At 40.7% G+C, this 11,773-nt stretch overlaps 1 pseudogene; it reads left to right on the forward strand.

Annotated features, from left to right (window-relative positions):
• Positions 1 to 8,017: 8,017 nt before the first annotated feature.
• Positions 8,018 to 8,701, forward strand: LOC134498571 (gap junction beta-2 protein-like; annotated as a pseudogene).
• Positions 8,702 to 11,773: the final 3,072 nt, after the last annotated feature.

Raw genomic sequence — 11,773 nt, forward strand, 5'->3', positions numbered from 1 at the left:
CTTCTTTCACCTTCATCATGAGGCTCCTCAGTTCCTCTTCGCTTTCAGCCATCAAAGTGGTATCATCTGCATATCTGAGATTGCTAATGTTTCTTCCAGCGATTTTAACTCCAGCCTTGGATTCCTCAAGCCCAGCACGTCGCATGATCTATTCTGTGTACAAGTTGAATAGGTAGGGTGAGAGTATACAACCCTGCCTTACTCCTTTCCCAATCTTAAACCAGTCCGTTGTTCCGTGGTCTGTTCTTACCATTGCTACTTGGTCGTTATACAGATTCCTCAGGAGGCAGACAAGATGACTTGGTATCCCCATACTGCTAAGAACTTGCCACAATTTGTTATGGTCCACACAGTCAAAGGCTTTAGAATAGTCAATAAAAGAGAAATAGATGTTTTTCTGAAACTCCCTGGCTTTTTCCATTATCCAGCGGATATTGGCAATTTGGTCCCTAGTTCCTCTGTCTTTCTAAACCCAGCTTGTACATCTGGCAATTCTCATTCCATGAATTGTTGAAGTCTACCTTGCAGGATCTTGAGCATTACCTTACTGGCATGTGAAATGAGTGCCAATGTTCACTGAACATTCTTTAGTGTTCCCCTTTTTTGGTATGGGGATATAAGTTGGTTTTTTCCAATCGGATGGCCATTCTTGTGTTTTCCAAATTTGCTGGCATATAGCATGCATTACCTTGACAGCATCATCTCGCAAGATTTTGAACAATTCAGCTGGGATGCCGTCATCTCCTGCTGCCTTGTTGTTAGCAATGCTTCTTAAGGCCCATTCAACCTCACTCTTCAGGATGTCTGGCTCTAACTCACTGGCCACATCGTCAAAGCTATCCCTGATATTGTTATCCTTCCTATACAGGTCTTCCATATATTCTTGCCACCTTTTCTTGATCTCTTCTTCTTCTGTTAGGTCCTTGCCATCTTCGTTTTTGATCATACCCATTTTGGCCTGGAATTTACCTCCGATGTTTCTAACTTTCTGGAAGAGGCCTCTAGTCCTTCCTATTCTATTGTCTTCTTCCACTTCCGCTCATTGCTTGTTTAAAAATAATTCCTTGTCTCTTCTGGCTAACCTCTGGAATTTTGCATTTAATTGGGCATATCTCCCCCTATCACTGTTGCCTTTTGCTTTCCTTCTTTCTTGGGCTACTTCTAGTGTCTCAGCACACAGCCACTTTGCCTTCTTGGTTTTCTCTTTCTTTGGGATGTATTTTGTTGCCGCCTCCTGGACCATGTTGCAAACTTCTGTCCATAGTTCTTCTAGGACCCTATCTACTAAGTCCAGTCCCTTAAATCTATTCTTCACCTATACTGGATATTCCTTAGGAATATTAGTGAGCTCATATCTAGCTGATCTGTGGGTCTTCCCTAATCTCTTTAGTCTGATCCTAAATTGTGCAATAAGAAGTTCGTGATCAGAACTACAGTCAGCTCCAGGTCTTGTTTTTACCGACTGTATAGATGTCCGCCACCTTTGGCTGCAAAGGATGTAGTCAATCTGATTTCGGTGTTGTCCATCTGGGGAAGTCCATGTATAAAGCCGTCTCTTAGGTTGTTGGAAGAGAGTGTTTGTTATGCAGAGTGAGTTGTCTTGGCCTAATTCTATCAGCCTATGTCCTGCTTCATTTTGTTCTCCCAGGCCATACTTACCTGTAATTCCAGGTGTCATTTGACTGCCCACCTTAGCATTCCAGTCTCCTGCGATGAAAATAACATATCTTTTAGGTGTATGTCCAGTAGGTGCTGCAGATTCTCATAGAACTGATCTACTTCAGCAGCATCTGTGGTTGGGGCGTATATTTGGATCACTGTGATGTTAGATGGTTTGCCCTGAATTCGAATTGAGATCATTCTATCGTTTTTTGGATTGTATCCAAGCACTGCTTTAGCCACTTGACTATTAATTATGAAGGCTACTCCATTTCTTCTGTGGTCCTCTTGTCCACAGTAATAGATCTGGTGGTCATCTGATGTGAAGTGGCCCATTCCAGTCCATTTCAGTTCACTGACACCCAAAATGTCTATCTTTAATCTTGACATCTCACCAATAACCACATCCAATTTGCCCTGGCTCATAGATCTTACATTCCAGGTTCCAATGGTGTGTTGATCCTTAGAACATCGGATTCGTCGTTCACCACCAGCACTGTCGGCCGCTAGCCGTCCTTTCGGCTTTGAGCTAGCTGCGTCATCACGTCTGGGGCTAGTTGAGCTCATCCTCTGTTCCTCCCCAGTAGCATTTTGACCATCTTCCGACCTGGGGGTCTCATCTTCCGATGGTATACCGACATATCTCTGGTTGTACTGATCCATTTAGTTTTCACGGCAAGAATACTGGGGTGGGTTGCCATTACCTTCCCCAGGGATCGCATTTAGTCTGACCTCTCTGTCATGACCTTCCCATTTTGGGTGGCCCTTCATGGTTTAGCTCATGGCGTCATTGAGGTGCTCAAGCTCCAGCACCATGACAAGGTAATGATCCTTTGCTGAAGATGAGGAACTCTAGGCAGATACAAAATATAAACAAATAACAATGTAATAGATAATAACAATAATAGGTAAAGGTAAAGGTTTCCCTTGACATTAAGTCCAGTCATGTCCGACTCTAGGGGGCGGTGCTCATCTCCGTTTCAAAGCCGAAAGTGTCTACGAATTTGTCCGTAGACACTTTCGTGGTCATGTGGCCAGCATGACTACATGGAACGCCGTTACCTGCCCGCCGAAGCGGTACCTATTAATCTACTCACATTTGCATGTTTTTGAACTGCTAGGTTGGCAGGAGCTGGGACTAGCAACGGGAGCTCACCCCGTCACGCGGATTTGAACCGCTGACCTTCAGATCGGCAAGCTCAGCAGCTCAGCGGTTTAACCCACAGCACCACCACGTCCTTTTAATAACAATAATACAATAGTAGTACAAATCAAACCATTCTGGCACAAATCCCTGTATACAATAACCTCTGAAGGCTTTCCAGGTTGATATCATAAAATGTCTGATATTCCTGCATATTTATGTTATTACATAGACACATGCTGAAAAGGAGGAAAGGTTCTGAACCTTTTTTCATTCTCAAGCACTGAATCTCCATTTTCCCCCAGTTGTTCTAAAACTAATTAAATGTAGTTTACTTCTACTTGTTTTAATTAAATTTTCATATTTTGTTACACTGGGGAAAAGGGAGAAAATGAGCTGTATTCTTCCATCAATGAAACTTATCACACACACTCGTTGAAGTCCACTGTAAATCCAGCCCAGTTTTCCTGCTCATCATTCTCATCTCTTGGTGTGTGCAAACTGTTGGCTGGGTTTCTGTGGCTAGGAGTTATTCATTTGCTTGTTTGTTTATCAACTTTCATCACTGCCCATCTCCCCCAAAAGAGGGACTCTGGGCAGTTAGGTAATTTAATTTACAAGCAACCAGCGGATACAAGAGGCATGAGTACATGCTGCTTCTGAAACAGAGATGCAGAGGACAAATGTTTTCTGAGCAGCTGAATTTATTCTGCTGCTTGGAACACACAGGTAGGAGATTATAACTGACATTGTGCGAATGCTGGGACCAGGTCCCATATTAGACAAGGAATTGTATGTATATGTGGGGTCAGCCTGTATGGATCATTGTAGGAATTCTTTCTTTCCAAGCAAGTTTCTCTCTCTCTCTCTGTCTCTCTCTCTCTCTGTCTCTGTGTATAGCCAGTTTCTTTATATTTTCTCCATTTTACTTCCTCACCATAGAAAATAAATGAATAGGAAAGACTTAATAATAATTGACAATATTTTGCTAGGATAGATGACCAGCCCTTTGACTGGAAAACCTACCTCTGAATGGAAGGGACAAGATGGGCAGAGTCCAGGATGCTTCCAAGTGGACAGCTCCTAGCAGCAACAGTCAAAATACACTGTAGAACTATTGGGTCTTTCCATCCTTAATGGATTTTCCAGAGCATTTCTTCAAGCAGCCTGACCCTATTGTTGGAGAGAGTGAGATAATTGTCCCAAGCTGCTAATTCAAATCCTAAACAAGAACAAACGATTTACTATTTCTCTTGTTCAGCACCTGGCTGACTTTGGGCTGGGAAGCAAAGCAGGGTATGTCCTGTTTGGTACTTGGATGGGAGCCCTCTAGGAAGTATCAGGTCTGTAGGCTAACCTGAGATGATGGGAAAACATCCCAGGGGGAGGCAGTGACAAACCCCTTCTGATCTGGTGTCAAGGAAACAACCTGGATGTATCCATAGAGCCAAAAGGGCTGCGTTCGTCTCTAGACTGTTGTTGTTATTTCATTTTTACCGCAGCAAAGGATGGTAGGACACTGATGCTTTCTGGTTGAGTGAGTTTGGTCTTCTACCTCTTGAACTGAGAGATAAAGTATCCTGGAGTGGCTTGGCCTTCAAGAGAGTCCTGATCATGTGATATTCCTCACCCCAAAAGGGACGGACAGACGGATGCAACTCTGAGCTGTGGACGTTCTGGACGAGGATCCGGACTGGGAGAATTTGCTACGTGAACTTCTCTCCCCCCCCCCTCAGTTCCTCCCCCGTCTCTTCCCGCCCCTTGATTTTGCAACAACGTCTGGCGGACGCGTAGCTAAACAGCCACTGCAGATCATCCAGGAGGAACATCCCTGGAAGTCACCGGGGCGGCCGCGGGACAGCCAGCGAGCGGGGCCGGGAGGTGTCGGTGGCGCTATCTGGCACTCGCGCAGGACGACCAACAGAGCCGGGCAGAAGCCGCCCCGCGACGCCTTTTGCCCTCTGCTCTGACGTGGTGGCGCTGCGGGTTAAACCGCTGAGCTGTTGATCGGAAGGTCGGCGGTTCGAAACCGCGCAGCGGGGTGAGCTCCCGTTGTTAATCCCAGCTCCTGCTCACCTAGCAGTTCGAAAACATGCAAATGTGAGTAGATCAATAGGTACCGCTTCGGCGGGAAGGTAACGGCGTTCCGAGTCGTCATGCTGGCCACATGACCCGGAAGTGTCTATGACAACGCCGGCTCCAAGGCTTAGAAACGGAGATGAGCACCGCCCCCTAGAGTCGGACTCGACTGGACTTTACGTCAAGGGAAACCTTTACCTTTACTACTGAAAGGTGAGGGGGCTTCTGCTCCCGCCTGAAGCGCTGCCTGGGCGGCGTACGTGCTCGGTTCCTCACTCAAAACTGACGGGAGCAGGGAAAATCTTTATAAAAAAAAATAGGAGGCAGCGAAGGTGATGGTAAAACGAGTGGGCTGCAGGGAGTAGGAAGGAAAATGGGAAGGTCTAGTCCATTAAGGGTCTGGGAAGCACGAGAGCGCCAGAAGGTAAGGACGCGCGCGTTCAGCCTGTTGCAGCTAACCTGAGGCGAACAGGCTGGGCGGAAGATGAGCGCGGACTTCTTTTCCATTTCTTGAAGGAATCCGGATTTCTGCAGGGAAGCAGTGGGGTGCTACAGAGTTTAAGGCGGAGAAATCTGTATGAGTGAGTGAAGAAGAAAGAGGGAGAGAGAACAGAACAGGCAAATATTTCGAGGCAGATCATCTTTGTTCGGTTTTTTAGCCACGTTCCGGTTCAGCACACTAGATTCATGATCCAGATGCTTAGCTGAGCCTCCAGTAATTAGTTATATGAGGAACCCGGGAGTTTACAGCAGCGGGATTCCGCCATCCTTGGGAACTGATTGCAGATGGGGAAGGGATGATGTTGGAGATGATGCCCTCTTTCATTGTCAATTAATTACATAATAAATTATGACTATTTCTTCATTTTGTAGACAAACACAATACATAGTGATGTGATTAGATCCATTCATTTCATGATTGGTGATATGCCAAGCCTGACAGAAATGCATACATTGAAACAACCAAAGAAAAATGACAAGAATGACTTTGAATCTTAGTTACCAAGAGAGTGAGAGAAATTATTATCCAATAATTTATATATTTCAAGCATATAGGTGGACTAGAAACAAATCTAGTGATAGACATTTTAAATGGAATTTAAACTTCTTTGCAACAAACCTCTATCAATTGTGTATCAGCTGTATATTTAAATAATATTTTCTGTACTCTTTAGCCATAAATCCTCCCACAGAAACTTATTGATCAAGAAGAAGCAGTGGTATTCTCAATCATACAGTCTTAGAGGCATAGACCCAAAGAAAAAGGGGATGGAAGAAGAAAAGAGGCATGACATCCTTAAAAAAATTGTGTTCTTTTGTTGCTGTTGAAGGTGCTGCTAAGAGATCTCCATTTCTGGAACTACATTTTGCAGGGTTTCTTCACAGCAAGGAACGATTATGACATCTATTTGCCTCTGTGGTACAGTTACGTTCTAACAGAAGGCACTAGAGTGGTGTTTCTCAACCTTGGCAACTTTAAGACGTGTGGACTTCCACTTCCAGAATGGAATTCCGGTAGTGGAAGTCCACACGTCTTAAAGTTGCCAAGGTTGAGAAACATTGCACTAGAGAATAACAGTAACTGGTAACAATTATATTACAACCACATTATTCTCACAGTACAATACTTTTATGTTCCACGGGCTAACATATAGAATCTTGGAAAGTGAAGTATTTTTATAAATTATTCATTAACATTAACCATCGGTGCTGTAGCTAAGATTTTAGTCTTTCTTTAGCCTAATTAAAATGTGAGAATAAGATACACTAGGTCCTTTCAGCTCTTTGCATTCAAATGTACACTTTCAGTTTCAAATAAACCACATGGAACATGGCTTAGTATTGCTTACAGGTAGTCCTCAGTTAACAAAGATAATTGGGACTGGAAACTCCATCGCTAAGCAACATGTGGTAAAGCGCAACGTCACATGACCATGCCAACGTACGACAGCAGTTCTGGAAGTTCCAGTTGTGGTTTGTTAGGCAAATCCCATGTGGTTGTTAGACCTGACATCATGTGATTGTTATTTGTAACGTCCTGCTGGCTTCCCCATTGATTTTGCTTGTCAGAAGCCAGCAGTGAAGGTCACAAATGTGATCATGTGACTGCGGGACGCTGTGACTGTCGTCACAGTGCCAAGTGCCCAAATTGCAATTCCATGACCGAGGGGACACTGCAACAGCCACAACTTCGAGGACCAGCCATAAGTCTTCTCATTCAGCGCTGTCGTAATTTTGAATGGTCACTGAACAAATGGTCATTAACTGAGGATTACCTGTATTGTGAAGTTGGGAAAGTTAAAAATATACCAAGTTCTGCAATGCTATTATAAGGGTTCATAAGTCATCCTCTAAGTTCTAGAAGTAATTTTAGGCTGGTCACTGGAAAAAGGTCTGAAGAAGAAACAAAGTAAAAATTAGCAGTTTTGCAAATTGATAATAAACTAGCCTTTAGTAACAGTAACAGCAACCTTATTGGAACATTTACATAATATATTAAACCACTCTAGTAGATTGAGATGAATGCAAATGCACTGTGTTAATCAACCAAAGTAGTTAAAATTGTGTCATTAAAAGGATTCTTTCTATAGAAAAATCAATAGAATACATTGGAGTTAATATTATGGCTTCATAATTACACACAATACAAATTTACAATGTGACTTTTACATAAGTATCATGCAGGTATTCTAAAAAAGAGTTCAACTCATCACTTAAATAGCAGCAGTAAATCATGTGTAATTATGTAGAATGCAGATATTTGTATGGAGGACAAACCCTTGGAGTGTGTGGAGGGGTCCTCTCTCTGTACACAGGGTATATCCTTTGTGGTGTTTTCAGTTACAGTGACCATCAGAAGGAACCACATTATGTAAAACAAACTATCTTTAAACCCTGCATAAATCATTTGAACCAATAAAGTTGTACTGTTTCATTTGTTCTATCTTCCTTTCTCCAGAATGTTTTGAGAGGAAAGGGAAAAAAAATCAAAACTGTGTCTTTCTTGTCAGACTAGATATGTTTAATAATAGTGACGTAGAAACTTTCAATTCATGAAACTTTTATTATGGGATGAAACCACTTGTAATTTGGCATATCATTTTTGTCTTAATAGGCTAAAAGACGCATGCAGTTATGGACTGGGGAGCCCTGAAAGCCATCTGAGGTGGTGTCAACAGACACTCCACCAGCATTGGGAAAATCTGGCTCACTGTCCTGTTCATTTTCCATGTCATGATCCTTGTTGTTGCTGCAGAAAAAGTCTGGGGAGACGAGCAGCAAGATTTTACTTGTAATACCCTACAACCTGGGTGTAAAAATGTCTGCTATGATGAGCATTTCTCAATTTCTCACATTAGACTTTGGGCTCTCCAGCTTATCTTTGTCTCTACTCCTGCCCTTTTGGTGGCCATGCACGTCGCATACCAAAAGCACAAGAAAAAACAGGAATGCAGACACAGAAAAAAGGTTGACATTGAAGATCTGAAAAGGCAGAAGTTCCATATTGAAGGTGCCCTGTGGTGGACATACACTAGCAGCATTTTTTTCCAAATTATCTTCGAGGCAGCCTTCATGTATATATTTTATTACATGTACAGAGGATATAAAATGCCTCAGGTAGTGAAATGCACTGATTTTCCTTGCCCAAATACAGTTGACTGTTTTATTTCCCGACCCACTGAAATAACGGTGTTTACTATTTTCATGCTTGCAGTATCAGGCATATGTATGTTTTTAAATGTGCTTGAACTATTTTATTTAATGTTAAAGGTTTGCACAAAGAAGCCAAAAAATGTAAATTCATTGCATAATAGTTAGACATGTATATCATTGTATTGATTATGAAAATTAGTCAGCAATATTTCCAGTCATCATGAAAATTCTATGGAACCTTATTTTAATAGCCATATTTATATTGTTGGAAGAAAAGCCAAATTTTGCTACTGAAATTATTCCGAGTTAATGATGCTTCTAAAAAGCTAATTTGTTTTTAATGACTAGACAGTGTTCTAAATGTTTTTAAATTAATTGGCTGATAACCATCTTCTTAACTGAATTCATGAGGGAATGTTACATGTACATGCCCACAGTCCTCAAGCACATCTATGATATGTGTCAGGATCTTCCAATATTAAATTAATACAAAAGGTTTGGATTTAATTGTTATATTGGCCTGGTTTTACTCCCCCTACTGGAGGAGGAAAGCACATGGCCCTCAAACATTTATCATTTGTTTTACTCCTAGGACTTAAGAAAGGTAACAGCAATTGGTAATCCTCTTTACCTCTCAACTAAGTTTAGTTTAAGCTATGCTTTATAATTCAGGCTAGTTTCATATGAAGTTGGCTTGTTAGAACATGCCATACAGTACTTAAAACTAACGACATAAATTATCTCCACATTTGGGTCTATAGTAATGAAGCTGGTGGGATGCACAACCTAAAGATCATTCACATAAATTAATGCTTAGTGAATACAGCTAATTGCCTCTGTATTTTTCTTCTCTGTCTGCACTCAGTAGATCCGGTTTCCATCCACCACCCACTTTCTAAAAAAGCCTAATTTTCAGACTTTTACTAGAGAGTTTGCTATGTAGTATTAGAAATCATATTTCCTATTTTTATTTTACTAGAACTTATTTAAGGCTCCATCCTGATGGCGTTCCAGAAGGCCTTGAAAACCTGGCTATTCTCATCGGCCTTGGGTAAGGTGATGGCACACCCTCTCCCCCATTTCAGATTTGTGTGATGTCTGGGATTGCCATCTTGTCACTATTTTGTAATTTTATCTGGTTTAATTTTTATTGCATTCTTATTTACTTGGTTTTGCTTTTTTTTTTTTATTGGAGTCGAATGGAGTTGGGTGGCATAAAAAATCAAATAAATAAATAAATTTAATATATTAGAAGTTATTTGATGTAATTCAGTAAAACTGCATTACATTCATACTTGCACTGAATATAACATGGATGTCCAGCTCATGTATATTTATATACTTTTTCATCAATAACTGGATTTAAACCACATTTAGCATTAAGAGCTTTACATAGACTTATGTACTTTGATACTAGAACATAGCATGCACGCTGTAATAAGGAAACACACTAAGTCATTCACAAGGTGCTATTTGGTTGGAATGAACTGTTTCAAGTTTATACCACAGTACTGTACTTGGAAAAGCAATTGAGCCTACTCTCTGTAAGTTTGCCTAAATAACTAGGTTATAAGGGGGGGAAAACTATATTGAGCTGGGATTTGTAATGACTTGTTGAAAAGAACTTCACTTAAACTAGAAATAGTACAGATACAGATTTTCTCCTGAAAACCTGCTTCTGATTCTGCACTGGGATTGAAATTGTATACCATAGCCGTAGTGCTATTATGGGCAGTTTGAAGAAAACACAAAACTGTAAATAAAGATTACATTAAAAAAGTAATTCTTTCTGTGTGAGAATATACTTAATTGAGGACTTTGGGTGTATTTTGTAGTTCTGCTTGTTATACATAACATTTTTTTTTACTGTCAAGAGTAGCAATTGCTGTTTTGTAACCACTACTCCAGTTATTTCATTTATAATAATATTTTTACTATGTCATTTACTCATAACTAAATTATGTTTCCCATACCTGGAAGTTTGTTACTTGAAGAGTTAAATAATATGATGTAACCTATAATATTATGCTTAATATAAAAAAATTAATAAAAAATATGGTGCCAATTAAACTGTGAAACAGTACTGGCAGTATAGTCATTTGAAATGTATAAAAACATAACTGGTTTGGTAAACATTTTTAACAGCTTGCAGAAATGCTTATTTTCACATAGAGACAAAGGTATCTTAGTGAAATAGCCTGGCTTCAGGACAATAAGTATTCATACACTTTGTACATCAAAACTATAACAGAAATGCCATTTACCATTTTCATAGTGTACTGGGCTAGAATACTACACTTGGAACAATTTCAGTACAAAAGTAGAAATAAAATGTTACACAGGTTAATGAAGATACGAGACAAGACACTCAAATTAAGTAATTCAATACAGGTGTCAAAAAACCCAAAAAACTACGGTAGTAATGTTCAGAAGGAAATAAACCTTGAGCCTAATATTATAGATAGTCCTTGAGTTACAACAGAAATTGGGACTGGAATTTCCATCACTAAGTGATGCAGTCGTAAAGTGTGATGTCATGTGACTGCATCGCTTCGCGATGGCAATCCCGGCAGTCCCTGTTGCCATCCTTAAGTGAGGATCACGGGTTGTTTAGCAAAGACCTTCTTGCAACTTCCTGCCGGCTTCCAACATGCAAAGTCAACAGGGAAGCCGGCAGGAAGTTGCAAATCCCAGGCGGCTTGCAAGCAGACTGGTGGGTAGGTAAATGGCTGCTGCAGTGTGAGAGTGGCCAGGCAGGGGGTGGGTGCTCCAGAGGGCAGGAGAGCATGTGGGAAAGTGGAAGGAGTGACCCTCATATTTATAGGTCATATTTATGCAGAAATAATTGAAAATTCAAAAGGGATCACAAACTTTTAAGCACCACTGTATGTATAAATGGTGCATATTATTCACATAAAATCCTTGGGGTTAACAACATTACACACCCACAGTTAATGTTAGTATTTGGATAGTTAGTCTATGCAATAGAAACCTGTTGAAGTTAATTGCAAATGTTCCAGAGGTTTTAATGACTGTGTGATCACAGCTGTGGTATGAAAGTAACTATGGTATTTAGCATGTGCAAACTTAGGGCAGTTGAAGACCGTTTTAAAATAATTGCCTTGGGTGAATACAAGTAAAAAGCCTTATTTCATAACTGCCATCTGCACTTCTTCTGAAATTAACCTCTCAAGCTTGTTTTAATAAATATTCAAGAATCAGTTCAACAGAATAGTC

Source organism: Candoia aspera, chromosome 5 (assembly GCF_035149785.1).
Source record: "Candoia aspera isolate rCanAsp1 chromosome 5, rCanAsp1.hap2, whole genome shotgun sequence".
Classification (NCBI taxonomy): Eukaryota; Metazoa; Chordata; class Lepidosauria; order Squamata; family Boidae; genus Candoia; species Candoia aspera.